General features: G+C 49.1%; 1 protein-coding gene and 1 long non-coding RNA gene across 3 annotated transcripts in view; one reads left to right on the forward strand and one right to left on the reverse strand.

Moving 5' to 3' along the window:
• Nucleotides 1-8,119: 8,119 nt before the first annotated feature.
• Nucleotides 8,120-12,443, reverse strand: LOC121019310 (uncharacterized). Of its 2 annotated transcripts, none has more exons than XR_005785528.1 (2): nucleotides 11,988-12,443; nucleotides 8,120-8,727 (listed from the first exon to the last, which is right to left on the reverse strand). It is a non-coding gene; the product is annotated as an uncharacterized LOC121019310 (long non-coding RNA). The 2 variants fall into 2 exon arrangements; XR_005785527.1 differs by having other exon boundaries at nucleotides 8,120-8,730.
• Nucleotides 12,444-12,625: 182 nt separating this feature from the next.
• The window catches only part of GKN2 (gastrokine 2), a 322,064-nt gene continuing 306,794 nt past the window's right edge, over nucleotides 12,626-27,895 (forward strand). Inside the window, exons 1-2 of the mRNA XM_040458669.1 lie at nucleotides 12,626-12,772; nucleotides 25,754-25,832. The gene's annotated coding sequence lies outside the window, so the exon portion shown is untranslated. The remainder of the gene's footprint in view (nucleotides 12,773-25,753; nucleotides 25,833-27,895) is intronic.

The raw sequence follows: 27,895 nt of genomic DNA on the forward strand, positions 1-27,895 counted from the left end.
GACTCGGCTCCCTAGTCCGATTTGGGGATCACGAATTCTGGGCATAACATTTGGGGGCTTGGCCCGGGATCCCCAAGAACCCCGAGGGACCCCCGACCCGGAGAGCCTGACTGGCCACGGTTAGTGTCTGTTTGTTCTGTCTTTTCTGTGTGAGCTCATTTCTGGAATTCTGGTAGTGCCCGACGCGGTCTAAGTGGACGCACTGGAGGACCACGGGCTGGGAGTTTCGGAAGACGTTCCGATTCTCCCTTCTGGAGGGACGTGGAATCCCCTCAAAGGTCTAAGCTAGCTTGCAGTTTTGCTTCCATGGAGTTGGAAGACTTTCTAGGGGCCCTCTGTTTGTCTGTTTTTGTGTTTCTCTGTTTTGTTCTCACTGGACGGACGTTATGGGACAGACTCAGACTACTCCTCTAAGTATTATGATTGATCACTTTAAGGATGTGAGGGGAAGAGCTAACAACCTCAGTGTGGAAGTCCGAAAGGGTCGGTTGCAGTTTTTTGTTCTAGCGAGTGGCCAACTTTCAATGTCGGATGGCCACCAGAGGGGACCTTCGACCTCCCTACCATCCACCGAGTCAGGAGTATCATCTTTCAGCCTAAGGCGGGCCATCTTGATCAGCTCCCTTACATTATCACTTGGCAGGACCTTGTAGAAGACCCACCCTCTTGGCTTAAGCCCTTCCTAACCCTGCTCCCTCCGGAGCCAAAACCCATTCTTGCTTTGCAGGAGACAGAGAAGAGGAAAAATCTTACCCAGCCTTCAGCACCCCTCTACCCTGTCCTACAGGGGGGTACTGAAGAAGAATTAATTTTTCCTCCCCCGTATAACCCCTCTAGGATGCCGGAAGAACACCATCCTCCCCCTCCGGGGGAGGCAGACGCTGTTCCGAGAGCGGGAGGCGGAAAGGCTCCAGGGGGAAGCCCGCCCTTTACCAGACAAAGGGCTCAGAGGGGGCAATCCGCCTCCGCCGCCGACTCCACTATTCTGCCCCTGCGAGCCACCGGACCCCCAGACGCGGAGGGGAATCAGCCCCATCACTATTGGCCTTTCGCCACTAGTGACCTCCACAATTGGAAAGCTCAGAATCCTAAGTTTTCTGATAAACCGGCAGGGCTTATTGATTTATTAGACTCTGTTCTTTTTACCCATCAGCCCACGTGGGATGATTGCCAGCAGCTTTTGCAGGTCCTGTTCACGACTGAAGAAAGAGAAAGAATCCTCAGTGGGGCCCGAAAACTAGTTCCAGGCGCAGACGGAAATCCCACCACCAACCAGGCTCAGATAGATGCCTCCTTCCCCTTAACTCGGCCCCAGTGGGATTTCAACATGGCAGAAGGTAAGGAGAGGCTCCGGGTCTACCGCCAGACTCTAATGGGGGGTCTCCGAATGGCTGCTAGAAAGCCAACCAATTTGGCCAAGGTAGGAAATGTACAATAGGGAAAAGATGAATCTCCGGCTGCCTTTTTAGAACGGATCATGGAGGCATTCCGTACCTATACCCCCATGGATCCAGAGGCTCCGGAAAGCAAGGCAGCTGTTATCATGGCCTTTGTAAACCAATCGGCCATAGACATTAGGAGAAAATTACAGAAAATAGATAGACTAGGAGAAAAAAAGTCTGCAGGACTTACTGGTGGTAGCCGAAAAGGTATATAATAACCGGGAGCCTCCTGAGGACAAGCAGGCTCGCGCCATGGTGGCTGCCAGCAGTAAGCAGACTCGAGACCTGGCCAGAATACTACTAGCTACCACTGCTGACTTCCCCGAGGAACGAGACCGCCGTCTCCGGCAGCTGGCAGACGACACAAGAAAAGGTAAAAGCACCACCAAGGGGGGGAAGCAGAGGCTGCAGAAGGATCAGTGCGCATACTGCAAGGAGATAGGGCATTGGGCCCGAGATTGTCCAAAAAGAGCCGGCGGGAAGGGAAGCAAGACTGATCGAGTAAAAGTCCTAGAGCTGGATGAACTAAGTGATTAGGGGAGTCAGGGTTCGGACCCTCTCCCCGAAACCAGGGTAACTCTTAAAGTGGAGGGGACCCCTATTGACTTCCTTGTCGACACCGGAGCACAACATTCGGTCCTCCGCACCCCACAAGGAAAACTAGCTAGCAAGAAGTCCTGGGTACAAGGGGCAACTGGTATGAGCCAGTATTCATGGACTACCCAAAGAACAGTAGATTTGGGAACGGGCCGGGTATCCCACTCCTTTATGGTAATACCAGAATGCCCCTACCCGCTGTTAGGACGGGACTTACTGACCAAGATTGGAGCTCAGATAACTTTCAGACAAGGGGGGCCTCAGGTCACCGATGGCAAGGGCCACCCCATCCAGGTCCTGACCATGAAACTGGAGGATGAATACCTCCTCCACCAGGAGGCGCTCCCGAGAGAATAATATAGACAGATGGCTACGAGAATTCCCCTCGGTTTGGGCAGAGACAGGGGGGATGGGACTAGCCACTCATAGGACCCCAGTCCTGGTAGAGCTCAAGCCAGGAGAGAGTCCGGTAAGGATCAAACAATACCCCATGTCTCAGGAGGCCCGGAAGGGGATCCAGCCACACATCCGGAGACTACGAAGCCTAGGGGTACTAGTTCCTTGCCAGTCTGCCTGGAACACCCCCTTACTGCCGGTCAAAAAGCCTCACACAAATGACTACCGACCGGTACAAGACTTCCGGGAAGTAAATAAGAGGATCGTGGACATACACCCAACTGTTCCCAACCCATATACTCTCTTGAGCTCCTTGGCGCCCTCCAGGGTCTGGTATACTGTACTAGATTTAAAGGACGCCTTCTTCAGTCTGCCGTTGGCACCCCAGAGCCAACCCTTGTTCGCCTTCGAGTGGCATGATCCGGAGGAGGGCTACAGTGGGCAACTCACCTGGACACGGCTACCTCGGATTCAAAAATTCACCCACCATCTTCGACGAGGCACTACACAAGGACCTGGTATTTACAGACACCTTCTCTGGCTGTGTAGAGGCATACCCAACCAAGCATGAAACGGCTCAGACAGTGGCTAAGAAGCTACTAGAAGACATCTTACTCAGGTATGGTTTTCCTGCATGGTAGGATCAGACAATGGACCAGCTTTTATCTCGCAGGTAACACAGGCAGTAGCCAAGGCGGTGGGGGCAAACTGGAAATTACATTGTGCTTATAGGCCCCAGAGCTCAGGACAGGTAGAAAGAATGAATAGAACCCTAAAAGAGACCCTTACCAAATTAACCATGGAGACTGGCGGGGACTGGGTGACTCTCCTACCGTACGCCCTTTACCGGGTTAGAAACACTCCTTACACTCTGAGTTTTACTCCCTACGAGATCATGTTTGGCAGGCTACCCCCTGTTATTCCCAGCCTTCGAGCTGAACTTCTTGCTGAGTTTAAAGCTCAAGAACTTTTTCTTTCCTTGAGCGGGCTCCAGAGGGTGCACGAGGACATTTGGCCGCGCCTCCGTGCCATCTACGAGGCTGGCCCAATCCCGACACCTCCTCAGTACAGGCCGGGAGACTGGGTCTACGTCAAGAGGCACCACCGAGAGAGTCTCGAGCCGCGCTGGAAGGGACCCTACATCGTGGTGTTGACAACCCCCACCGCTCTCAAGGTAGACGGCATCGCGACCTGGGTCCATCACACCCACGCTCAGCCAGCAGACCCCTCCTCGATCCGGAAGGACGTTGTCACACGATGGGCCATCAGTCGGGACCAACACAACCCGCTCAAGCTCAAGCTACAGCGCATTTGACCTACCTAATATTGGTAACTCTGTTAAATCTGCTTGTCATTGCTCATGCTGCCGGGAGTCCCCACGCCCCCAAAACATCACCTGGCAGATCATAGACACCAGCTCGGGGACAATACTTAATCAGATGTCCCAGAGCCACCCCAGGGACACTTGGTTCCCAGAACTTTGCGTAAACCTCCAACTCTGTTCCCCTTGTCACCATAAATGCAGCCGGTCCCATGATTGGGTCCCTAAGCTACATGACAAGGGGGGAATGAAAGGGCGGGCCTACGCCAGCCGACTCCATCTTGTTCTGTGTCCTTCACCTTGACCACACCTCCTCCCCTTGAGTAACCCCCCCTCACCTGCCTAACAGGACTCGGACCCTTCCCCAGGACCCTTCCCCAGCCAATCGGCTGAGGCCATAGCCATTACCTCACCAACTGCCCCCAGGCCCCAATAAAACCTTTGTCCTTTTGAAACTCGCTCTCTTTCCCTGGTATCTCACCGCTGCGTTGGTGCAGGTAGGGGATTGAGCTCGAGCTAGCTCGAATAAAGGCTCTTTGCTTTGCATCGGACTCGGCTCCCTAGTGGTCTTTGGGGATCACGAATTCTGGGCATAACAGTGCCTTCTTTCTTCAGAGAAGGTCTGCATTTACTTCTGTGAGGTGCCTAGGAATTAACCAGTCCAGGATTGCTTTCTACATTCATGGTTTGAGATTTTGTGCCATTAGGTGATGTGAACTTGGGGCTTAAAGCCGTACAACTCTAACTCCTAAAGGACCTGATTGGTATCCTGGTCATCACTGTTTCCCAGGAGAGCACAATTTTGCAAAAAGAGACTACCGCGTCTCCCTTAGACACAATGTCTCCTGTTCGGCCTTGGGAAAGTAGCTCTCAAATTTTAACATGTCCGAAGAGCCCATTAAAAGATGCAGATTCTTAGGTCAATACCTGAGATTATGATTCAGCGGGTGGAGTTGTGGCCCAGGAATATGCATTTTTAACAATCATCAAAGATGATCTGTGTGTAGGTGGCAAAAGTCCACACACTGTAAGAAACAGTCTTTAGTCTTTAGATCTCGTAGCTTCATTGGGTCCATTGTGGTGAGACGGCAAAAGGCAAGCTGAGGACAAAGCACAAGCTAATACACCACAACACCCCCCCTTGGGTAGGATATGTGTGACATTCCTCATGCACTCCTGACTCCCCAAGAACAAAGGGAAAAACAAATGGTTAACTGATAGAGATCACAGTTTTGAAGGACATGAATCTCCATCAACTTGAACTATCTTAACGATTTACAAGAAAAAAGCAATCTCCAGCAATCTATAGACTCAATTTCCTGGGACCCTAACGTCACTCTCTCCTCCGTAAGTTAGATCATATATAATCAGTCACTCCTCACAATCCCAGTGCAGCTCTTTGTGCCCATGGGTCCTGTCCCCGTGCTGTAATAAAAACACCCTTTTTGCACTGAAGATGTCTCAAGAATTCTCTTGGCCATTGGCTCCTGAGCCCCACTTCAAACCACATCAATTGTACAACCTCGTGGCTCTCTGTCTCCCTGGAGGGGAAGACATTCATTACATCGGTTCAATAACTTCTTATCTCTTTATATTCATGGACCCACCTACTTAAGTCTATTGTTTGGACCATGGTATAGGAAGGAGCACTAACTATGTGCCCTGCAGATATGACTCTGAGTGAAATAATAAGAGCAAAAATACCTTGCATGCTGTGGTGCTGTGATTTATAATAAATACATATTTGGTTGTCCAGTTTCTTGCACAGAGTTCCTAAAATTCCAGGAATTTCCTAAGTGAGAAATGTCCTAAAGTTTATCTCTTTTGTTAAATGTCCTTTGTTATGTTATTGAGGTGACATGGAAAGTCCCTGGGTCACCTAAGGATGGGGGCTTGTTGCCAGGGGAAACAATCATGTGATTGGATGACTGGAACTTTCAGTTCCACCCCTTGATTTCCAGAGAGGAGAGAGGGGCTGGAGGCAGAATCAGTCAAAATGGCTAGTGAATTACTCATGCCTATGCGATGAAGCCTCCCTAAGACACAAAAGGATGTGGTTTGGAGATCTTCGAGGTTGGCGAACACACGAAGGTACAGCAAGAGTGGTGTGTCCGGACAGGGCAGGGAGGCTGTGTGCCCCTCCCTACATACCTTGCCCTATGTACAGGTATCACATCATCTGGCTATTGATTCATATCCTTTAATATCCTTTCTAATAAACCAGTTATCTAGCGAGTATATGGGTTTCCTGAGTTCTGTGAGCTGCTGTAGCAAATCAATTAAACCCAAGGAAGGGGCCGTGGGAACCTCTGATTTATAGCCAGTCTTGTTGGAAGTATGGATGACAGCCTGGGCATGCAATTGGCACCTGGAGTGAGGTTAGTCCCGGTGGAATCTGATGCTATGTCTGCGTAGACAGCGTCAGAACTGAGTTAATTGCTTGGTGGTGATGTGGAAATGTTGGGAGTTTGGGGCCGACAGCCGAGAAAGAATTCTTGCTGAGAAGGCCATGCTGCATGTTGGCTTGCCTTGCTGAGAAGGCTGTGTAAGAACCCACTGTTTTTAACCCATGGAAAACACTGGAAAAGTTTTACAAGGTGAAATTACCCAATTTTGTAATTTAAGTAGTCAGTAGAGGACATTGACAGGAAACAGTAAAGATAGAAATCCATCATGGTCTAGGCAATATTCCCACACATGTCTTTACAACCAACTTCCTAGGAAATGGTCCTGGTTGGGAATTGGTCAGCTCTGAGTGGAGGCCCCTGGGACCAGAAGCGGCTAGACCAGAGATGTGGAGGGGATCACATTAGACCAATGAGGAGGAAAACTTTTTTTTTTTTTTTTTAACATTTATTTATTTTTGAGAGAGAGAGAGAGAGAGAGGAACAGAGCACGAGCGGGGGAGGGGCAGAGAGAGGGAGACACAGAATCCAAAGCAGGCTCCAGGCTCTGAGCTGTCAGCACAGAGCCCGACGCGGGGCTCAAATTCACGAACCACAAGATCATGACCTGAGCTGAAGTCAGACGCTCAACCGACTGAGCCATCCAGGCAACCCTCATACGGGAGTCTTAAGATTGGCAGCCATCCTTGTGACTTTGGTGGCTGTCCTGTGACCGAGACTGACCACTTTTTGTATAAGGACAGAAACAAAGAGAGGCATCAAGTTTCTGGGTCTTATTACCATTCCGGCCAGGGTACTAATTTCCAGCCAAAAAGCAGGCTTTCTCCTCCCCACAGAGTAGCCATGGGTTAGAGGACTGCAGCCTGAGCAAACGACGTGAAAGTGTTCCAAAAAGACCATACTCCCTGAAAAGCCCCTGAAATGAAAGTAAAGAGAGAGGAGAGGAAATACTCACCAAATTTGCACCAAGGCTCAAAGTCCAGACAAGAAGACTCAAAGCCCCACATAAGACACCGAAATGACGAGGTCTGAAGTGTTGGGATTTGGAACCAATGGCCAAGAAAGAATTGAAACATCTTCGGTACAAAAAGGGTGGTTTTATTGAAGCACAGGGACAGGACCCATGGGCAGAAAGAGCTGCCCTGGGATTGTGATGAGTGACTGATTACATACTTGGGAACTGGGGGAAGTAAAGATAAGGGGAAGTTCCCGAAAGGATATACTAAAGAAGACTCCGAACCCTGGAGGCCTAGCAATTGTCAAGCTCAGGTTGTTTTTCCCTCTAGCAAAGCATTAAAATCAAGACAGTTGGGAGTCCCTGGAAGAAGGTCATATTCTGCCCGCCTCAAGTATCTGTCAATGGGCTGCAAGTTAGAAGGAAATTTAATTTTACCTACATTTCCTATTGCCTTTGTTCCCCCCCCACCCAGCACTGGTGTGGGAATTGGTATCGGTATATACACTTTGAAGAAAGTAATGATGGAAAAGGCCTGATTGATGCAGAAATTTGTGTACCTTCTCTTCCTGCTCCTTGGTTGGGGCTAGAACTAAGCAGAGGCATCATTTTCTTGGTGTGAAGCTTGGACTGAAACACACCAGGGGAAGCCAATTTGCCCTTCTCTAAAAGTCATTTTTGGCTCCCACCTACCCTGGGTTGAGTTGGAAATGTGTGAATTGAAGCCTGAGTTGAGAATGAACTGGGGCCTTCAAGCTCTTAAACACTTGTTACTCGAGAGAATGTGTAAGAAAGGACTTTTAATCCTGTACTATGTGTAACATATGTAATACATGTAGCATATGGAAGGTAAAACTTACCAGAAATATGAATGGGAAGTAGGTAATCGAGAGAGAAGAAACTATGTATTCTCTATCAAATTCAGAACTCTAAAAATTAAGCAAAAACTATAGCAAGCCAAGAAAAAAAAAAAAAAACCCGGAATTTGACCAAACTTAATAAATGACTTTAACTCAATTTATTGCAACATCACTATGTCCGTGCAGGTCTGGTTTCCCTGGTATCTTGAGGAGAACATTTTGGGTAAAAGCCATACCTGATGCTCAGCCATAAATCTCATGCTTGAAAATGATAAAGTTCTTGATTCCAGTTAATTTTTTTTTCTCTCTCTTATATTATTCATGCTCCTGTCCCTTTGGAAATTGGAATGTAGAATGCAATGTGGCAAATGTGAAGAAGTGGGAAAAGCTGTTGGAAAATGATCTGATGTCAATTTATTGTTCTCTTCGGAGTAGAGCCATCCTTTCCCCAGTGCTTGAGCCTGGATCTTCTGCCTCAGGCGGCGGACGAGAAGGCGGCTGTCACCGCTGCATTCCTAATGGCCTCTCTTGTTAGGTGGACCAGCGATCCCCACTCGGGGATCCCCACAGGGGTCAGATGTGTTTGGACGTGGAGAATGGGTGGGCTGGGTCCCCCAGAAGCCTATTCAGGTGAGGCCCTGTGGATCAGACAGGATGACTTTGAGCTTAGCTGCCGGAGAAGAGCCAGGTGCCCCGACGTGGGCCAGCCCTTGGATGTGTGGCTGGGTTCTTTGGAAGGCAGGGGCATCTTCTGCTAAAAATGTCAACAAGACGATAAGACAGTGAGCACAGCAGCCTGGTTTGGGGTCCGTTAATTGAGAAGAACACAGTGGAAAATAGGGGATTCTCCCCAGATTCACCACACATCACCAAGTGGCCTGGTTTTCGGGCAGAGTATAGAGGTGTTGGGGGAGCTCTGTGGGTGGACACCACCACAGAGAGAGGTTGCGCCGCATAGTCAAGCAGTGGCTTTGTTCAAGGGCCTCGTGGAAGTACACCTCTTACTCAGGAACAGTACCTTGGAGACCAAAGCCCTCTGTGAGCAGGTGGGAGAAAAACCCAGAGCAAATGTGGGTTACTGCTGGCCGTATGTTAAGGTTATTTCATTGGCCCAGCAGGCCTGTGGGGCCCAAGGAAACTTGGGTTGCATAAAAAAGGAAAAGCATACTGTAGTTGGCAAACAAAATGTGTCTTTGTGTGTGAGAGTGTGTGTGTGTGAGAAATGAGCTTTCATTTAGAAGCTTTGGCAGTGGTTTCAGCCAGTTCCCCAGCACTTTTAAAATGATATTTTCTGAGCCTGGAAACCAAGCAGGCAGATCATGGAATTTTGGCTGGAGATGTTTTTAAAAAATGTAGGCTAGCAGTGAAAAAGGAGGCGGGATTTTGGTGGGGAGGCCTTTATGGGCTGCAGAGCAAACCAAGCAGGGTTACCATGGTGGTGCTTCTTCTGTTTATATAAACAAAGGTTTTTCCTGACAAACATACTTCATGTTTAATAATCCTCAATCCACAGGGGCCTCTGCTCTTTGTGTGTAGCTAATTCATGCCATTTGGACTTGGGTAGAATTTCATTATTGTGTGTGTGTGTGTGGTTTTTTTTTTTTTTTTTCCAGGCACCCAATACACTTCAAAATTAAGTGTGGAGTTCCGATATCTGAAGTGCAAGGGTGGGAGGGGTTTAGTGATTGCAAGAGAGACTAACCTGCCAGATGAAAGCGTAAAACCAGACCTTTTGTGATCTAAAGTCTATTGGATCAGCCTACACCGACAATTCAGAAGCACAGACTTGTACTCCAACTACCTAATTTTTCTGTCGCTCTTAAGAGCACCGGGGTCCTCCCAATCAATCACGCTTCATATTGCCATTGCCTGAGATGTCGCCCTCTTGTTGGCCCACATCCAATCATTTGTGAAGTCTCTGCAAGCTCTCGTATCGCAAGAGGACTCGTTTGGTTATGAGTAAAGAAAAATCCTACTCTCTTGCACTGAAGCACAAAAGTGGATTTACTGGAGCATGTCACTGGAAAGGCAGGATGGATCTAGTGGGCTTCAGGAACTGCTGGATCCAGCTTGCCTGCTCCTATCTGGAGAGGGTCCCAGATTCTGGCACATCTGATATCGTTTGCTCCCCACAGTCTCCAGGAAGACAGTCCGAGAAACTTAAGGCCCGAGAAAGGAGACTTATAGAGTGCTTTCAGGCATCCTTTTTCCAAGGAACATGGAGTGATCAGGAATCTCCACAAGCTTGGGTAAAGCTGTTTGTATTTTTCTCCCTCCTGAATATCTGGACACATCTCTAGACCTGTGTAGAGGCTCAGCAGCCTGTGGGGGGCTCTTCAGTTGTTGCCTCATCACTGCCTTCTGGGGTCTCCAAGACCAGCAGGGAGCACTGAGGGGCCATGTCCAACTATGGGCACCAGACTTCCCTACTGATGCCCTTCCACCATTTCCCTGATGAATAAACTGGTTCTATTCCGAGGGTGGCAAAGTGCACGATGTATATATGCATGGCACCAGGATTCCAGTGATCAAGATGAAACCTGACTGTGTCCCCTGCGTATCCTCAGGAGCAGCTAATCTGGGGTCCATCCATTAGCTTTATTTCTTCAACTTCAGGGTCCCTTACAACTATAGGACCTCAGTGTCTACCACCACCCCAAATGACACAGGCATTTCTGAAAGTTCTCAGGAGTTTTACTCATGTGTCTGGGGACAAATCCATCCATGTCTTCCGCCAGGTCTGGGTTGGATGCCTGCCACACCTATTGCGCCCTCTCCTCAGGGCCACGCCTGGCTTCATGAGCACCTCCCTGGTCACCCCACCGTTCCAGATCCTCGATGTACTACAGGGCTCAGCGTCTGGGGTGGGTGAGGCTGAAACAACACCATGATGTCCACTCTGTCGTCTTTTGCTCTACTGTCTCCTTTTCAAGTTCCTTCTCCAGGTATCTCCATTTCCCTCTCCCCATATGAACACCACAGGCCCTACTATTCCAGGCTTCTGTCCTCACTACCTGCCATTTTAACAGGTGACCAGCCAGGCACAGAAAGACCTCCAGAATCACAAAGTCGGTTGGTGACCACTAGGGCTGGTATCCAGATGTCCTCATTCTCTGCTTTTCCCCTCTATAACCAATTAGCACTTTCTCAGTAAAAAATAGTATTCGAGAGCACTGTTGGTTTAAAATATTAAAATTTAAAAAAAGGTACCTTGCCAATATAGCAAGGGTTTTAGTTTTGGTATTCTAATTTGAGACCCATGGGAGGCAGTGGAATAATACTGACTGGCTAATTGCATGAGGGTCCTAAGGGAAGTCACTTAAGGTGAGAGGGAAAGGACAACTTTTGAGTAAGGCTGAGTTCAGGGGGCACAGAGCACCAGAGCTTTATCCCTGAGGGCCTCCGCCAGCGGCCATGTTGAAGGTCAGAGCTGAGTATTGGGAATAGAGGGAGACCAATGGACAGAGAAAGGGTCAGCTTATGTCACAAGGTGGCCCAGACTCCCTGGGGTATGTTGAACTAATTGTTGGAACCTGTCGCGGTCTACAGTATCCACAATTCTGCAGGTGGGGTTGAACCAGAACAAAGCTATTTTGTGTTGTTATTGTGCCCCTCTTGTACCCCCGCGCCCCAGGAAGGTGTGACTGGCTGGAAGCACTGGCTTGCTCAGGAGGACAAAATAAACCTGGGGGAAACCCGAGTGGTGCCCAGGAAGAAGACAGTCGCCATGACGGCCAGAGGCCACCAGGGGGCACTGCCTCCCCAAGCCTGTCTCAGCGCAAGCGGGCAAAGTAGCGCGGAGTCGGGACGAAGGAGACAAACACAGTCACCAGGCAAGGCCCTTTCTCCGTCTTCTTGTCCTTTTCTTCCCTGCGGGGCGCACCGCGCCGGCCGTAAGGGGGCGCGGAACCTCAGGGCCGCCTTGGGGAGTCGCGCGCGCTGCGGGCCTGGCCGGGGCGCCCTCCGAGCCCTCGCGGCCCCTGCCTCCCCCAGCTCCCTGAGCTCACGCACCGCGGCCTCCCACCGATCCTCCCGGGAAACTGGGGAACGACCGCCAGGCAGGCGTCAGGCACTTCTTAGGCCCCGCGGGCGCCGGCCGTCCCGGATTTCGGTTCTGGAGGGGAGGGGCAGAGGTCGTCCCGCGACTCCTCCCGCGCTGCCGCCGCCTCCACCTGTGTCTGGAGCCCCGGACGCACCCGGTCGACCGGATGGTGCTTCAGTCAGCCCAGACCTGCCTCTGGGAGGAAGGCTGACCGGGCCTCCCGCCGGGCCACATCTGTCTCCGGCACCCCCGGGTGTGGCCGGGATAACGGGGACTGTGACCCGAGCGACAGAAGCTGCAGGGGCGCGCAGTGGCCACAAGGGGGCGTGTGGAGACTCCAAAAGGGCAATGGTCGCTGGTACCAGAGTGGTTCTTTGAGGCCCCAGTCGGCCACAGTGACCGGGCAAGCACGGTATCGCTTTGGACCAGCTCCTTCCCCGCTGCTCGCTCGGAAAATCCCCAAGAGTGCTCTGAACACAAGAGATGAATATTCCCCTGTAAAATGAGGCCATCCTGCCTCCCATCCAGGGTCAGGGCAGGGGTAAACGAGCTGGTGTCAGGGCACCGGCCCCTAGACTGAAAACTTTCTCTCTGCCCTTTTAGATTTCTGTGGTTTCTTGCTGCCCCCTTGACTGGATGCAGCAAATGGCTGTTGCCTGGGACAGCTGGGCCTGGAGTCCTGGCTTCCTGCCGAAAAGGGAGCAGCGGAGAATTGGGCTCTGCCTTCCGGCTGGGCTGGTGGATGACCACTCAGGTGCGTGCCTTAAATTAGGTGCTACGTTTACACACAAAAGGCCCCCTACGGTTGTGCCAAGCCCCAGGCCCTCTCTCTTTCCTACTTGTTGGTGGCTAAAGCCCATGTCGTACCCACCATTTTAGATCCTCAGGAAGCTGACATCCCCCAGCCATAAGTATGAGCGTTTGCCATTTGATTGCAAATTGCAGTTTTCTGGTGGTTTATAGCTCAGGTTTTGAAAGCAAGAAAGTGAATCTGCCTGTAAATAGCTTGCTCAAAATTGTTCTCTCCTGCCTGTTTTCTCTTTGGCTCCTACTCCTTTGGCACAAGGAACACAGCAAGGCTGGGCTGATTTTTCAGTCCACAGCTACAGGGGGGACAAGAAAAGAATGTTGGTGTCCCCAAGGTCAGTGTGTTGTCTGTCTCAGGTCCTGGGCTGTGGTGTGACCAGAGCACCTTTGTCTTGTCAACTGAAAGAAAAAGAAAAAAAAAGGCAAAACTGAAAAAGAACAAAGGCCTTTATTTTGGGTCTCAGAATTGCAGTTTGGGGAGCAGAGAGTCTGGAGTAACCAGAAAAGTGCTCATGGGGGGAAAGCAAGGATTTTTTTTTTTTTTTAAGAGAAGGAAGGAAGGAGTAATGACGTGATTTAGATAAAGAAGAGAAGAAAAAACCCCTTCTAATTTGGTGCTGACTGGTTAAGCCACTTCTGATTACTGTTATTGATTATTTTATTATCGGTGCTATCAAATGAAACTATCCCTGGTATTAACATTACCTACCTCACATGACCCAAATGCCAGTTGCTCTGTTGAAATTTTTTTTTTAATGTTTATTTATCTTGAGAGAGAGAGAGAGAGCACGCGAGCAGGGGAGGGGCAGAGAGAGAGAGGGAGACAGAGAATCTGAAGGAAGCTCCAGGCCCTGAGTTGTCAGCACAGAGCCCGATGCGGGGCTCAAACTCATGAGTAGTGAGATCATGACCTGAGCCGAAATCGAGAGTTGGATGCTTAACTGACACCCAGGCGTCTGACTGTGTTGAAATGTTATGAGCAACTGCTTGTAAAGCTATTGCTGCTTCTGGGCCAGTTCAAGAGTTCATTAGTTGGAAAAGAAAACGGAGCTTCAAAATGGAGTCTCCTATGCCCAGAAATTTTATACAATTCCACAGTCTCTGGCTGTATCTAAAACGAGGGCCCAAAGTGAATCTGCCTTGGTTTAGAAATTGGATCTGGTTATTCAAAACAATTCTGAATTACTAGATGTGGAGGTAGCCTTGGGACTCTGGGTCTTACTTAACGCCTGCTTCTTCCTCGGTGAGCAATGGTTCTGGTGGAGAGAAGGGCAGATGTGCAGCCTCTGAGGCGGCCAGCTCCTACACTCATCTTTATGGTTGGCTTGGAGGACTTGGCTTGGCCAAGGTCCGGCTGAGAGGTGATCTGAAAGGGCCTGGGCTAGAAGATGTGGGCAGGGAGTGCCGGCCACACCCAACAGTAGGTACAAATGGGTCGACTGTGCCTTGGTCTTGACCAAAATGCCCGACCGGCTTGCCACTGTTTGACCGGTACGTGTGACTCATAGCAGTTTCCCCGCTAGTGTAAAACCACGTTTCAGTCAACTTCACCGCCCACTGTCCATGCAGGGCCCTCGCCTCCATCCTCGCAGCATGGCTGGCCTCTCCTGAGCTTCACTCAGCATGCTGTCGTGTAAGAGTGGTCCTGGTGGTCCTGGCTCTGCCTCCACACCTTGTCAGTATGAGGCTGCCCTGGCCTGGGAAATGGGACACTGCTCTCTTTCCTGCTATTCCCTGCAGGTGGGAAGCTTTTCTGTTCATGCCCAGCAATGCGGCTGAGATCAGGCTGACATATTGAATAGGGCTGTACCGGAGGCCCGGACAAGTGGAGGGCCGTGAGATGCAGAGCGTCCTGCATATCCCTCCACGAGAAATGGTGGCTCTTTAGGGTCACCAGACTGTCCTTGGGAGCATGGGCCTCCATGCAGAGTTGTGACGGTCGTCCTCTTTCTTCCAAAGAGAGGGCCCTCTCTGCCTTTGCTGGACCCAGGCCTTCAAGCAGGAGAGAGAGTGGAGACTTGAATTCACCTTTGGGACAGACCTGTCCCAGGCTCAGTGAGGAAAGGAAATGCCGTTTTACTGCAGCTTGGGACTCAGATCCTCTCATTTCCTGTGCGTGGATCTGCTTTCCCAGGACATCTGACAGAGAGGTTGCTCATCCAGTTCTGGAGAGGGCCGGCAGCCCCTGGGCAGAGTGGCCCTGCAGGATGGGCACCGCAGGGCCATAGCTCACCGAGCCGCGTGGCCGTATCTGTGTATGGAGGACGTCAAGAGCACAGCCCCTCAGCATCAGGTGAAGCTCACGTTTGCCCAGAACATCCACATTCAGGTTCCTGGTGGCTGCCCACTTCCCCTTGGGATCACGTATGGGCCTTGGCCGCACACAAGGTGGTTTTTTCAGAAGAAGGGGTGGATTTCAGTACCGACTCCTCCTTTGGACACAAACTGCCTGGAGCCTTGGGGTGTAGCCTATCTGGAGCTTAAAGCTTCCAGGCTCAGGTCCCGGCTGGAGCACCCCGTGTGGTGCTGTGCTCGTGTCTGTCCCCGCTTCCCCACACCAGCTATTTGGAAGCTCTCCATTCCCTTCAGTTCTCCTACTGTATCACCTGCTCTTTGTTCTTGGCCGCTGCCCTAATTTTAGAAGAAAATAGAACCACCCCCCTCAGCTTCCATCCGCATAACTACACAGGTAGGAGTAGTGGCTCCCAGCCTCTGCCCCCTTTCTCCTGTCATCCTGGAGGAGGTCTGCTGCCCCAACAAACCTGGCTCCCCCATATTCAGACTGATGGCTGTGGAAGGCAGCCTTTAAAAGGTCTCTGGTTCTGTCTTGCCCTCTCTTGGTCCTTCACTTGCTTGCTATCCTAGAAGCTGGCTGCCATGTTGTGAGCTGCCCAATGGAGAGGCTCACAAAGCAAGACCAGATTTCCTCAGTCCAACAGCCTGAGAGGAACTGAGTCCTGCCACGAGCCATGTGAGTCAGCCTGGAAGTGAACCCTCCCTCAGTCAAGCCTTCGGATACCAAGGTATCCCAGCAGATACCTTGATTGAAATACTCTGAGCCAGAGGGCCCAGTGAAGCCCATCCAGATTCCCAGCTCACAGGAATTATCAAGTAATAAGTGTCTCTTCCTATAAACTGCTAAATTTTGGAGTAATTTATATATAACTATAGATAATGCACAGGCTTGTCAGATTTTCAGCCCTGAACATTTTGAAAAAAATTTGGGATGCACATAAGGTTGCCACTTTTTATTTTTCAAAATATGTCTTGAAAAATAACCACAAAGTTTTACTTTTCTTAATATTTTTTATTAAAATAGGAGCACTTTTTCATTTTAATTTTTTTTATCACAGTGTTATTTACATACAATTCATCCACTTAAAAAATTAACCGACTAAGCCACCAGGCACCCCAGTTTTTTTAAAATAAATATAATGTAGTACTGTAAATGAAGTTTCTCATGATTTTCTTAACATTTTTCTCCAGCTTTATTATAAGAATACAGTATGTAATACATACACAAAATATGTGTTACTTGATTGTTTATATTATCAGTAAGGCTTCTGGACATCAGTAGGCTATTAATAGCTAAGTTTTAAGGGAGTAAACATTATATGTAGATTTTTTGTGTGTGCAGGGGGTCGGCACCCCACTCCCCAGTGTTGTTCAAGGGTCAGCTATATATGTACAATATAATAGTAATACATCTTTTTAAAAAATATTTATTTTGAGAGAGAGAGTGTGTTCACAAGCAGGGGAGGGGCAGAGAGGGAGGGAGAAAGAGAATCTCAAGTGGGGCTTGATCCCACGAACCACAAGATCATGACCAGAGCCAAAATCAAGAGTCAGATGCTCAACCAACTGAATCACCCAGGCGCCCCAGAATAAATCTTGAAAAGGAATGAAATTCTGATCATGCTACAACATGAATGAACCTTAAGACGTTATGTTAAGTGAAATTAAGACACGAAGGATAAATATTACATGAGTCCACTTATATGAAGATCCTAGAATAGGCAAATTCGTACAGACAGAAGGTAGAATAGGACTGAGTAGTTATGAAGGGCAAGGGAGAGGGAGGGGTGGTGAGTTATTATTTCATGGGCACAGAGCTTCAGTTTTGCAAGCTGAAAAGAGTTCTGCAGATGGATGTGGTGATGATTGCAAAACAGTGTGGATATGCTTAATGCTATTGAATTGTCCTCTTAAAAATGGTGAAAATGGTAAATTTCATGTTGTGTATATATTACCACAATAAGAAAAGTCCTTTTCTCCAGTTTTGAGCTCCCATGACTTCAAGACCCGTTTCTTCAGGTGCTGGGTGTTTCTTAATTTGGAGATCTCACCTCCCAAATCTGCTCAGAACTGAATTCCTGAGGTCCCATGCTGGGCTCTAAGTTTTAGCCCTGTGGGAACACACTCATAAGTTTAGTCACTTACCTGCAAAGCCAGGACAGAAGGGACTGGAGCTCCCTGCCTCCTCTATGACCCTTGGCTCCTTCAGGCCAGCCCAGATGACTTCCCCTCCAACAGACAGACATTCAAACAAGCACACAAACAGCATCTTCCTCTTTACTTTCTGGTGGGTTCCTCCTTGGAGCCCTTGGTGTCTTTCCCTAATTTGATCTTCAGAGACGACCATCCTGTCCATGTCGCCAGGTTTGGGACAAGCCAGCTGGGCTCTCCTTTGGCACTCAGCACTCCCTTTTTCCAGAATGCTGCCTGTCACAGAATGTCAGAGAGGGGGAAAGGCTTGTCAAGCCTCCAAGAGTTCTGGCACACCCTGTCCTCAGGACCAGGGGCTTACCTGGGATGTGATGGATCGGCTGGCACCTGTCTTGGTCAGCGCTCATGCCCACACCTGCTGTTAGACGTATTGAATATACCCCACCTGAGTCTGCGGGTGCCTGTTCTCTGGAAACAGGTGGTTCTCTGCCTCCTATGAGAAGGAAGATTTTCTCCAAAGGGATGTGCAGCGTCTGCCTAGATGTGAAAGAGTCAGCATACGTCAGCATAATGTAAAGCTCCCAGCTTCCCCCATCCTTTTCTACACACGTAAGTTAATTCTCAAGTTGGACAATCTGAAAACTGTGCACTAACTTTACTGGGAGACACGCTAATTAACAGTGAGTTTGGGGGAAAAGATTTAGCTTCAGGGGACATTTCTAGTTGTATGTGATTGTATCAGCTCAGGCACACATATGATCTCGTTAATAACCACCGAAGACCTGATTGGAGAGTGGATTTGTTATCTGTTGCTGTGTAACAACTGACCCCCAAATTTAGTGGCAAAAAACAAGACCCACAGTTTTTGTGGGTCAAGAATGGCTCGAATGGGGCCTCAGGCTCAGGGCCCCACAAGCTTCAGTCAAGGTCTCAGCTGGGGCCAGAGGCACCTCTGGGCTTAGTTGGGCAGGATCTTTTTCCAAGTGCACTCCATGGTGGTTGGCAGGATTTAGCTCATTGATCAGCCAGAGGCCACCAGAAGGTCCTTGCCATGTGGGTCTCTCTGAGGGGCAGCGCATAGTGTAGCAGCTGGCTTCGTCAGGGCGAGCAAGCTAGAGGAGTCAGAGAAAGTGTGAGCAAGACAAAATACAATCTCAGAAGTGACATCTCATCACTTTCCTACTATTTTCTCCTAATTAGAAGTATGAGGGGTGCCTGGGTGGCTCAGTTGGTTAAACGTCTGACTTCAACTCAGGTCATGATCTCGTGGCTCATGGGTTCGAGCCCCACATCGGGCCTGACATTGACAGTGTTGAGCCTGCTTGGGATTCTCTCTCTCTGCCCCTCCCCCACTCATGCTTTCTCTCTCAAAATAACTAAACACAAACTTTAAAACGAAACAAAGCAAACAACAAAAAAGAAGTATGAAAATGTGGTCCAGCCTACGTTTGAGGGGAGGGGCTACAGCAGAGCACCAATTCCAGGCGGAATTGGGAGCCATTTTAGAAGCTGCCCACCACAGAGCTCAGGGTATTTCATCTTGCAGGGAACTTCGATGGATCAGTGAAGCCAATGAAAGACTAGGCGGATAAATAAGCTGACAAATCTTTGAATAGCTCTCCCCGGTTCTCTGCAGCTATCTCTCCCACTAGCGTCAATTTCAGTGTTTTTAAGCACAGATGGTGTCGTTGCATACAGGTTGGAAGGACAAGGTTTCCTCCTTGGACTTTTAAGAAGTAGAGCACGCTTGTTCCCAAGCTGACTTTCCTCTCCTTGTCTGACTCGCTCCCCGTGGTTTGGCTATGCTCTGTGGTTTGTTTGCATGGCTGGGCAGGAAGATGGCTCAACCCGCCTAGGCTTCTAGGCAGCATAGAGCCCTGGCAGGGCTGATTTCAAAGTGAATCATCAGTCAAAATAAGCCATAGCCAATGTGATGAGCAGAAACCCATGTCTTTGCTACAGATGCACCACGACAGACCGTTCTCTGTGCCTTTGCACGAGCTCTTCCCCATCTGAAATGTCCTTTCCACCTTGTCCATCCATCCTTCTAGGTGTTCCTTCATGAACCTTCCTGATATTCCCTGTCCACATAGCTTCTCTCATCTCTTCTCAAAGTTCTAGAGCAGCTCACGTCCATGCCCCCAGTTTAGCTCCTGGTTACATCCTGCCTTGTGATCTTCTTTATTTTCTGAGTGGGCCTCGTGCCCTGCCTCCAATGAGATGTCAGCTTCCCCACGGCAAGAACTGCTGTCCAATTCCTTCAGACCCGCACTGGTACCCCACCCAGGGTGGAGCTCAGGGACATTTGAGGGCAGAGGTCCTGTCAGGTCTCATATGTTGAGCCTCTCCAAGCTCCTTGCACTGCACCTGTCCGCCGCAGGCTTTCCCTGAACTAATGTAAATTTGATGTGTCTGTGACATCTGCAGGGATGGCACCTGTTACAGAGGAGGGTGAGGGACAGGACTGTTTTCTCCCTCAGGCAGCAGTGCTGTGGGCAGAACTCGTTTCCATTCCACACTGCTCCTTTCACACATCCTTGACCACAGGGTCCCTGTGATGCGGGCACTTGTGGGGCATCTCGGTCAGACTTGCTGTCCTGAGGCCTGGGGGTGCGCTGCCCTCGTGGCGATGCCCAGTCTGGAGAAATCTCTCCGACTGGGAAAGGAAATCTGGATCTTTATTTCTGGGCAAGCAAATCCCGCCTCCCCCAACATTCCTGCCTTTTGGAAAGGGTGGTTGTTTTTCTGCTTTGAAGGAAGCAGAGGGAAATGTGTGTAAGAGCTGCAGGGAGGTGGGGCCTAGGGGTTGGGCCAAGGCAGTCTGGGTGCAGTGGTGCAGACATAAGAGTTGGCCTCTTGCAAGTTTCATTCCGTGGATTCTGTCCCCAGCTCTGCACTTCCAACTCAAGGGATAAGACCTAATGTGTCCTAGTGTCTAGTCCTGTTCCCTAGTCACCGGGGACAGGAGGCTGTGTGCTCCTTCTGGTGGAACCCTGGTCTCCTGGGACTGTGATTGGTTGTGGGGGGTGGGCTGGGCTGGGGAGCAGTGTTTCTCAAGTTCTCCCGGGACCAGCACTTAATAACCAGCATTTACTGGGCACCCACTGTGCTCCCTGCTTTGGGATGGTGGATTGGAAACACGCAGTCAGAGATGGTGGGTCCTTGCTCTGGCGGTGTTATGCCCAGAATTCGTGATCCCCCAAAACTGCCAGGGAGCTGAGTCCGATGTAAAAGCAAAAGAGCCTTTATTCGAGCTAGCTCGAGCTCAATCCCCTACCTGCACCGCAGCAGTGAGATGGGGGGGGGGGGGGGGCCCCAAGTCTCAAAAGGGACAAAGGTTTTATTGGGGCCTAGGGCAGTTGGTGAGGTAATGGCTGTGGCCTCAGCCGATTGGCTGGGGAGGGGTCCGAGTCCTGCTAGGCATGTGAGCAGGAGGTTACTCAAGGGGAGGAGGCGTGGTCAAGGTGAAGAACACAGAACAAGATGGAGTTGGGCCGGTGTAGGCCCGCCCTTTCAGCGGAAGCCTCACAGTCTAAGGATAGAAGGACAGTGTGACATCAAGAGTGTCGCATCTCTTGCTACGGGTGCTCAGGGCCTCGAGGGGCCACTCTGGTGGGAGGCAGCAGGGAAAGCCAGAGGAGGCCATGCTTAAGTTGAGTCTTGACAAGTAGGAGTTAGCTCCCTGGAGCCAAAGATTTTCAATAGAGAAAACGTAATGTGTGTGAAAGCCCAGAGGCCTGACACCGCACAGCACATTTGGGGATGTAGAGTGGGTTTGGCCTGGCTCTAGTGTAAGGACTTCAAGCAGGAATGAAACTTCAGTCTTGTGGGGCGCCTGGGTGGCGCAGTCGGTTAAGCGTCCGACTTCAGCCAGGTCATGATCTCTGGGCTGATGGCTCGGAGCCTGGAGCCTGTTTCCGATTCTGTGTCTCCCTCTCTCTCTGCCCCTTCCCCGTTCATGCTCTGTCTCTCTCTGTCCCAAAAATAAATAAAAAAAAGTTGAAAAAAAATTAAAAAAAAAAAAAAGAAAATTCAGTCTTGTATTCTGGAATGATCACTGTGTCCGCTGTGGAAGGAGGGCTGGAGGGTTAGGATAGCAGTGGGTAGGCCAGTAGATGCTCTATAATGGGCCCTGTGAATGAATCTGGAGAGCAGGAGGCTATGGGGGAGACATCAGGGGAAAGGGGCCAGAGTTCCTGTGGCTGTTTTGTGTGTACACACATGTACACGTGCATGTATGAGCGCGAGTACACGTGTGTGAGTGCATGTGCCTGCACACACGCGTGCACATGCATGTGGGTTGTGCATGCCTGAAGTGCATGCTTGTGCATGTATGTGAGCGTGTGTGGGAACTGTGGGAGGGTATGATAGCGGGGCTGGGGAGCCTACATTTAGTCACCCTTGTATTGCATTCTTCCTTTTACATTTGAGTAAACTGAGGCTTTGATATGTTTTTTTTTTTAAAGATATGTTTAATAATTTTTTTTAAGTTTATGTATTTATTTTGAGAGAGACAGAGACAGTGCAAGTGGAGGGGCAGAGAGAGAGGGAGACAGAGAATCCTAAGCAGGCTATGCACCATCAGCTTTGAGCCTGATGTGGGGCTCGAATTCACAAAACCATGAGATCATGACCTGAGCCTTAACGGCTGAGCCACCCAGGCGCCCCAGAGGCTTTGATATGTTAAATAACTTCCTTTCTTCATTCCGTGAATATTTGATCACCTTCCATGTGGAGGGCATATTTTACACGTTTAGCCACTTTTATAAGTGGAAACATTATAAAGGAGCTACTATAATCTCCTCATAGATGAGGAAACTGAGGCTCAGAGATAAAAATCCTGATAAAATTGAGTAGAGTGTTCTGTATTCTACAGGGTGTCCCGTGACAAACATAAACTGGGGCTTTTTCAGACAGATGGTCTTCTCATTTTGGAAATCCCAAATCGTCTCTCTCTTTTCATTTTCTTTCTTCTCTCTTTCTTTCTTTCTTTCTCTCTCTCTTTCTTTCTTTCTTTCTTTCTTTCTTTCTTTCTTTCTTTCTTTCTTTCTTTCCTTCACAAAAGGGTAATCTGGTTGCCTTTCAGAGTGCTCCAAGGATATAGGCAGGAAGGACTGAGGGGACAGGGAAGATTTTTAAAAACAATAGGAAGTCTGTCAGCACACCATCCTCGAGCCCAGGGCGGTGAATGGGTAGAGGGGTTCCTGCGAGTTGCAGAATTGTCTGAATGCCATGCCTCTGAGTTGGAATATTCATCCCAGTGTTACCTGAATGCCATGCCTCTGAGTTGGAATATTCATCCCAGTGTTACGTGGAAGGAGGAATGGCTGCAGCACATGCTGTAAGCTAGCACATCTAAATCATACCGTGAATATCGGCCACCTTGGTCTCTCGAAGTGCATGTTCTGAGTCAGTCAGCTGGCTGGAGCCTGAGATTTCGTGTTTCTAATGAGTTCCCAGAGGACATCTGTTCCACAGGGTTTGGACCACTCGTGGAGTAGCAAAAGTTTGTAAAGGCAAAGAAGTCAAGGTGCCTGTGGTTAATGAAGGGGGAACATGGACAAGAGTCTGAGGGAGAAGAGAATGAATTTTGTTTGGGATGTGTAGTGCTAAGGGCACTCACATTTTTCCTGTGAGAAATTATATGATGACTAGTGGGGTTAGCATTCAATGAGAGGTCAGCGAGAGGTCAGCGAGAAGTCAGCGAGAAGTCAGTGAGAGGTCAGTGAGAGGTCAGCGAGAGGTCAGCAAGAAGTCAACAGTGAAGATGCAGTTCTGGGTCAGCACCACCTTGGAGGTTATGGTGGGTGTCTTGTGGGAAATGAAATTGCTTAGAGGTGGCGGGAGAGAGAGAGAGAGAGAGAGAGAGAGAGAGAGAGAGAGAGAGGGAGAGGGAGCGGGAGAGGGAGTTTATGAAGAGAAGAAAGAACAGCCACAGGATCTGAGACAGGACATTTAAGATGGTGGAAGAAAAGTGATGAGTGAAGACTGGCCAGGAGTGGTTAGAATATTAGAACAACCAGGTCGGAGGATGGAAACCAAGTGAGAAGTCGAGAAGTCGGGAGGAGTGTCTGCCGCAGGGCAGCAAGGGAACCTTGGGGAAGGCAGGCAGGAGGCTGGTGGGAAGGAGGAGACATTGAAGAATGTATTTGCTAGGCTCTCGCCCTCCATCACAGGCCTCTGCTCCTGCCAGTAACCCCCTCCACAGCTGCTCACTCTGGTAGGTCTCTGTAACTGGTCCCAGTATACTGCACCATTCCTTGTGACTGAAGGGATTACTGGTGGAGGAGTGCGCTGGTTTGAGAAAAGCAACCAAGCTTGTGTATCCTCCATGTCCCTTTTGGACCATAACCAATATAGAGGGGAGGGTCCTCAGGGTCAGATGTTGCAAGAGGAAGTGGAGAGCTCTCCTGGTTTCCCCAGAGCCATTTCCCAAATACGACGGGCATAGTGAGTTGAGGGTTGAATGAGACTTGGGGAAACATAGACTAACTACTCCTTCAGAAAGTTCAGCTCTGAGGAGACTGAGGGAAACTGTGCAGTCAGCAGAAGGAATCCTGGAGTTGAGGAAGGGGAGTGTAGAGTTGGAGACCCCGGAGCACGCTTACAGGCAGACAGGAAGGTGCTGTCAGAGAGGGAGAGATGGAAGATGGATGGAGGGTCCCAGGGGTCCAAGACCTCAGGATCAATGCACAATGTGGAAGATTCAGACTTGTAAAGGAGGAGGCGTGTTTCTTCAGATAAGGAGGAAAGGATGGATGAGTGAGGAAACAGGGACTTTGTGCAGGGGCAAGGAGCATGGATACACCTCTTCTTGGGTGCTTTGAGTTTTTAATGGCAAGGAAGCAGATCTCCACCTTAAAGTGATGCGATAGGGGTGGAGAAGAAGTTTAGTGAAAGCTGTTAGGGGGGAAACCAGAAACGTTTGAAGGAAAATGATCCGAGAGGTAGCAGCCAGGGGGACTTTTCTGTGTTCTGTGATCCCTCCCTGATCTCTTCACCACGTAGGCACCCTTTATGCATTTGCCCATTCTCTCTCCTCTCATGGAGCGAACACTTCTGCCACAGCGTTCCACAGTGGATGCACTGTCCTTGCGAGGGCTCTTGCCTTTGTGGGGTAACGACTTGTCTTTCAGATTTCTCCTCCTTTCCCTCTCAGTTCCAACATGGTGGAGCACACGAGTCCCCCGGCAGTTTGCTTGCTGGCTGACCTTAGGCTGCAGCTCCCCTTCTCAGATCTGTCGGCATCTGTCTGCATCTTGCATTTGGCTCAGCTCACCATGGCAGAACTCTGGCGGGTCTGGAATTCCAGATCCAGTGGCTGCCTTCATCTTAGTTGTGGGCTTCTCTTTTATTATTGTTATTTTTTAATTTTATTAAAAAAAATTTTTTTTTCAACGTTTATTTATTTTTGGGACAGAGAGAGACAGAGCATGAATGGGGGAGGGGCAGAGAGAGAGGGAGACACAGAATCGGAAACAGGCTCCAGGCTCTGAGCCATCAGCCCAGAGCCCGACGCGGGGCTCGAACTCACGGACCGCGAGATCGTGACCTGGCTGAAGTCAGACGCTTAACCGACTGCGCCACCCAGGCGCCCCTAATTTTATTTTTTAAAATTTACATCCAAATTAGCATGTAGTGAAGCAATGATTTCAGGAGTAGATTCCTTAGTGGCCCTTACCCATTTAGCCCATCCCCCCTCCCACAACCCCTCCAGTAACCCTCTGTTTGTTCTCCATATTTAAGAGTCTCTTATGTTTTGTCCCCCTCCCTGTTCTTATATTATTTTTGTTTCCCTTCCCTTATGTTCATCTATTTTGTCTCTTAAAGTCCTCATACGAGTGAAGTCATATGATACTTGTCTTTCTCTGACTAATTTTGCTTAGCGTAACACCCTCCAGTTCCATCCATGTAGTTGCAAATGGCAAGACTTCATTCTTTTTGATTGTGTGCGCCTCTCTTTTAAAAGGAAGAATCTTGGGGCGCCTGGGTGGCTCAGTAGGTTGAGCATCTGACTTCGCTCAGGTCACGATCTCACGGTCCGTGAGTTCGAGCCCTGCATCGGGCTCTGTGCTGACGGCTCAGAGCCTGGAGCCTGCTTCAGATTCTGTGTCTCCCTCTCTCTCTGGCACTCCCCTGTTCATGCTCTGTCTCTCTCTGTCTCAAAAATAAATAAATGTTAAAAAAAAATAAAAAATAAATAAATAAAAGGAAGAATCTGGTTGGCTCAGCCGAGCCAGTAGGTTGGTTTCTCCTGAGCCAGGTGTCCACTCATGTTTCAGTCAGCTCTGGCCCACCTGTCAAGTGTTACAAACATGAGCCCACAGACTCACCCTTCAGCAGAAATTGTGGATGGTGTATGAGCAAGTTTATATAAGAGGCTCCTAAGGAGATTAACACCCTCAAAAGAGTTCAGTGCATGAGGCTTTGCATTGATGTGAATATAACTGTTTCAGGAAAATTCCTTTGGTTATTTCTCTAGGATGCTGAAATCTCCCTCAGCAATTAGCTGATGGCTCCCTGAAGATACTTCACCATGAGGTGGAACTCACTAAGAAAAAGTAAGTGAGTTTTCTCATCATTCCTATTTTCTCTGTGACTCCAGCAGATAGATCTGACTGGTGGAGAAGTTGGTAGAAATTAAGCCTGTGAATGTTCACCACCAATGTCTGCCCAGAGCTGCAGTTCCCTGAGGCAGAGAAAGCTTGTGATTACAGGCCTGTCTGAGCCTCATAGTTCAGGGAAGAGATTCCAACCTACTTTTTCTGGCATAGCGGTGAGGTTTGGAAAGAGGTTGGGATTTGGAGTTGGAGTGTCTCATCTGATTCATCATACTGCACCATATAATTTCAGGAGAATTTTTATCTCACTGAGATGATAATTTTCAAGAGACAGCATCTCCAGAAGGATAATACATTGGGTTAAATTCCCACTAAGGTGTGGATGACTGATTACTCAAACTTTCCCTTGGAGCCAGCTCTGACTCTAAGGAGGGTATTGAGCTTTGAAGAACAGGACTGGAGGAAATACCATGAGAGGAAGACGTCAGTAAGGCTAAAGGCCAGAAATTCTGTTAAGGAGATTTCTTCACATTTAGTCTCCAGCTGATTACTCTCAAGCCTGGGTGCATAGGTGTGGTGCTCACTGGGCTTTAAACATTCATGTCCCTTGGAAGCAAGCCATCACTGGGAATGTTGGTAAGGGGGTTGTCTCTGTAATGGACTTTAAAAGCTGGGCTCTGTTTTTCATGACTCTCCTTTCCTGAGATACTTGCTGACTTTCATCTTGACTTCCACAACAATCCTGTTTGAAAGAGATCATTTTGAACACTGTCAGAGTACTTTGCTGTGACCCGTTAGCCTGTTGACCCATGAACGTATGTGTTCCCTCCATGAAGAGCCAAGCTCCCTGGTTTATTGCTATTTTTGTTTACAAAATAGAAACAAAAGGGCACCTGGGTGGCTTAGTCAGTTAAGCATTCCACTCTTGGTTTTGACTCAGGTCATGATTTCACGGTTTGTGTGTTCAAGCCCTGCATTGGGCTCTGTGCTTTCAGTGTAGAGCCTGCTTGGGATTCTCTGTCTCCCTCTCTCTCTGCCCCTCCCCTACTCGCATGCACGCACACACTCTCTCTCAAAAATAAATAAACTTAAAAAAAAAAAGAAACAACTTGGGGAGCCTCCTTCCTAAAGCAACAATAATGACAACAACAAAGAGACCCATTGGGTCTGTTTCTCAAGATGACAGTCCTTCATCAAGTCTCAGATGCTACATGCATTTCTTTTGTAAAGGATTCCTGACTTTATATCTCTCCAAGGACTTTGTAAGGATGATCTCACCCTCTGAAATTGGCAGAGAAGAAGCATTCCGATGTCGTTCCAGCACAAGAACAGAAAGGTGGTTGTTAAGCAGAAATTGTCCAGTCAGTAATCAGACAAGCCCTGACCCTTCTTCCCCAAAAGATTCTGGTCAAATTCCGGAGATACTCTTACAGGTAGGATTTACCCTAGACCCCAGAGGCATCTGCTTCTGGTCTAAGAGGTTTTGAGGTCTGGTTGGTTTCTGGGTCTCTGTGAAGGAAAGGGGGACTCAGGAGAGGGCTAATGTGGACTCCTTCCTACTATGTAGAAAAATGGGATAAAACAAAAACCAAATTAGTTCAGCTGCTGGAAGTGAAGGAGGAAAAGAAAAACATAGCCGGAAGTGGTGAGTGGTGCTACAGCAAGCCAGGGATGTGAGTGTGTCTGCCTCTGCTCTTATTAGGCTGGGGTAGGGCCCATGCAGAGATGAGAGTTAAGGCCTTGGGCCAGTGCCATTTGGAGGCCCGAACAAGAAAGCAAAAAGGTGGGGCAGTTGCAGGGCCGAACTCTCCATGAAAGGAGGACTAGAAAAAAAAATCTAGCCATTGAATCAGGAAGAAGCCAGGAAAGTTTGCCTCTGGTTGGGTTCTGAGTAGAAAAAAATAAAAGCCTTTTGAGAAAAAAAATGAAATCCCGTGATTGTGTTTTGAGAGGTTCTGGAGACTGAGTGTATACTGTTCATGAGTTGTAGCATCCTAAATTAAGAGATGCACATAAAAATTGGTCCCGGTTATGTTACTGCTAGGTCACATGCAGAAGCAGAT

The sequence above is a fragment of the Herpailurus yagouaroundi genome, unplaced genomic scaffold (assembly GCF_014898765.1).
Source record: "Herpailurus yagouaroundi ecotype Mexico unplaced genomic scaffold, PumYag 221, whole genome shotgun sequence".
NCBI lineage: Eukaryota > Metazoa > Chordata > Mammalia > Carnivora > Felidae > Herpailurus > Herpailurus yagouaroundi.